Consider the following 2,905-nt stretch of genomic DNA (forward strand, 5'->3'; position numbering starts at 1 on the left):
TACAAAAGTCTCCTTCATTTTGGAGGTCCTGTGCGCGCTCTGTTATTTTCTTAGACAATACACGCCTGTCCATTCTGTGAGGTTGTTAAAGCCAAATGATCATACTGAAGCAAGTGGTTTTTTGGTTGCTGTCCTCGGTTTTATTGTTTACTGGCTCCTACCCTCTTGTTGGGCATGTCCCTGTCATTGCACCCTTGGGGTAAGAGCACTCAATGACCATTACCCAGTGGAGATTTTGTACCACGTAGCACCATCTACTTTTTCAGATAAAAATACAGTCTCCTTTTGAAGGATTTTATTTATCTTTTTTTTTTTAGAAGGTTCTCTTTAGGAGGGGCCTGTGGGCAAGGTTATCACACACACACACGCACCGGTGTATCTGCTGTGAAGCTTCTGCTTGTAACCAGCAGTTAAACTGATTTTAAGAAAACAGGAGGTTTTTAAAGCACTGACGGGCTTAGGAGGCCCTGTCTGACTTAATACGTTTGAAAATACCAGTCAATGGATAATGAAACATACAGATGAGAATTTTTTTCCTTGGCTTTTTTTCAGTTTTGAGTGCTCCTTTTGACTGTACCAGCATTTTCAGATAAATGCAGTGCGTGGATTGGAGCTATTCTGTGAGACTTCTCTATCAGTGGGATCATCTCTGTTGCAAAGCACACTGTTCTCCTAAAAATGTACACTCTGCCTCACCTCTTCCCAGTTTAGTAAATGGAATAATGCAGAATTATTTATGTTGACAATTCAGAGAGGTTTAATTTGTTTGTGAGAGCAAAAATACTCTCACAAAATACTTTGTCCCTTCGTGTCCTGTAGTGCTCTAGGAAATTATTCACACAGTTCCAAAGCACATTTATTTAGAGTTTACTTGCTAAATCTTGCATGAGAATATTAGGAGGAGATTAATAGAAATCCTGCTAGGAAACACAATTGAGAGAAGTTATTGGAAATGTGCTAAAATATTTATTTAATGCTTGCTGTTTCATAGCAGATCAAACTCTCGTCTCTCAATTTGATGTTACCAACCAATTTAGAAGGACGTACTTAGAGGAAAAAAATAACTCATTTTCTAGTGGGATCTGGTGCATCCCTGTGCCCTATAGAACTTGTATTCTTGCAGCAGCAGCAGCAGCTCTACCTTTGGAAATCATGGTTTCTAAATTATCATCTATTTTTCACCTTAGCAGAGATCTAGAAAGTAATACTTGAAAGAGAGGCTGGAGTTTAGCTAACAACACAGAAGGCTTTTATGCTAATTCTGCATTTTATGCTAATTCTGCACTTAAATTTCAAGTCTGACTTGTAGAAGGCTAGAAATTTCCTGGCTTATTTGAGACTGAGTGATATTTCAGAAGTGTGGATAGTGAGATATGCAGGGGAGAAGGGTATGAGGCTGGTACCACCACGTGCAATATTTAGTTTTTTGGTTTGGTTTTTTAATGGTATCATGAGAAGTGGTACCACGGAAGTGCTGACATGCCAAATGAGGAAGAGGCAGCAGCAATTTTAAGTGCCTTGTAAGACAAGAACTGAAAAAGAAATGTTTGAAAATCTGTGTTGTCCCTGTTCACAGCACTCGCTCACACAGATGTTGCTAGATTTTCAAAGAGGTCAATATCCTGAAGTACATGAGTGGATTTTCTTGTGGCTGTAAATTAATATTTTTACCAGTGTTTGCATGCAGTGCTGTACAAAATCCCCTGCAACTGGAAATGGTCAAGAGGCTCTGGCAGTGAAGGGATGCTCTGCTTGGTCACTTGCTCATTGTTCCTTTAAAATGTGTTTCATGTAAGTCACTTGCAATGAGAAGTGCAGAAGTGAGCTACCGAGGAGAGCTGAGTTTGGAGGGAAGGGCTGCTTGCCAGGCAGGCTTCGGGGGTTTTGTGAGTGAGGGTAGTATGTGTGAGAGGCAAGGACAGGTCATGGCCATGACTAGAGCAAAGGGAACTTGGGTAGCGCAGAGCTCTGATCTTCAAAGATGAAGTGCTGCAGCTTGATGAACTGAAATGGGAGGGATTTGGGGAGATGGCTATTGGGAGAAAACAGCAAGGTGAGAAGTTCTAGTTGCTTTTTTGGAAATTAAGCAAGGTGCCCAGTATTTTAGCTGCTTCACATGTAGTTCAAGGGGGAAAGGTGAGATAGTTGTAGCTGATGCCATCTTTAAGATGTAAAATATCCTGTCTTTAGCTGTTGACTCTATTCAGCAAAACTTTCCTTAATGAACTGAACTCTGAGAGGCCATTTTTTTTTGTTTTTATGAAGTCCTCTGAGGAGCGGCTGAGGGAACTGGAGGTGTTTAGCCTGGAGAAAAGGAGGCTCAGGGAAGATCTTATCACACTCTGCAACTACCTGAAAGGAGGTTGTAGTGATGTGGGGATCAGACTGTTCTCCCAAGTAACAAGTGATAGGATGAGAGGAAATGGCCTCAAGTTACACCAGAGGAGGTTTAGGTTGGATATTAAGAAAAATTTCTTTACAGAGAGGGTTGTGCAGCATTGGAACAGGCTGCCCAGGGAGGTGGTGGAGTCCCCATCCCCAGAGGTGTTTAAAAGACGTGTAGATGTGGTGCTGAGGGACATGGTTTAGTGGTAACCGGGCAGTGTTGGGTTAATGGTTGGACTTGATCAAAGATCTCTTCCAACCAAAACATTTCTGTGTGAATGGCTGCACTGAGGCATATCCCACAGAAGGGGAAGAAATACTTCCCAGTGATCTCTTTGCTCTTTGACAACAGTAGATCGTGAGCACTTGTCCCATTGGGTACAGGACCTGTGCTTAATCTGTGTCTTCCTTACTGGTGGATCTGTAGAGCAATTGATCCTACACCATCTCCTGTTTTCAAACATATGGTTTGGCTCTTGATTTTGTTGCAGTGTACTTAGCCTGTTTGTGTACCTCAGGA

General features: G+C 41.9%; 1 protein-coding gene across 1 annotated transcript in view; it reads left to right on the plus strand.

Annotated features, from left to right (window-relative positions):
- Positions 1 to 2,905, plus strand: part of LOC104497350 (RNA-binding protein 33-like) — a gene marked incomplete at its 5' end in the record, with an annotated part of 39,283 nt that overhangs the window by 23,108 nt on the left and 13,270 nt on the right. The window lies entirely within an intron of this gene.

This window comes from Buceros rhinoceros, unplaced genomic scaffold, assembly GCF_000710305.1.
Source record: "Buceros rhinoceros silvestris isolate BGI_N320 unplaced genomic scaffold, ASM71030v1 scaffold7797, whole genome shotgun sequence".
Taxonomy (NCBI): Eukaryota; Metazoa; Chordata; class Aves; order Bucerotiformes; family Bucerotidae; genus Buceros; species Buceros rhinoceros.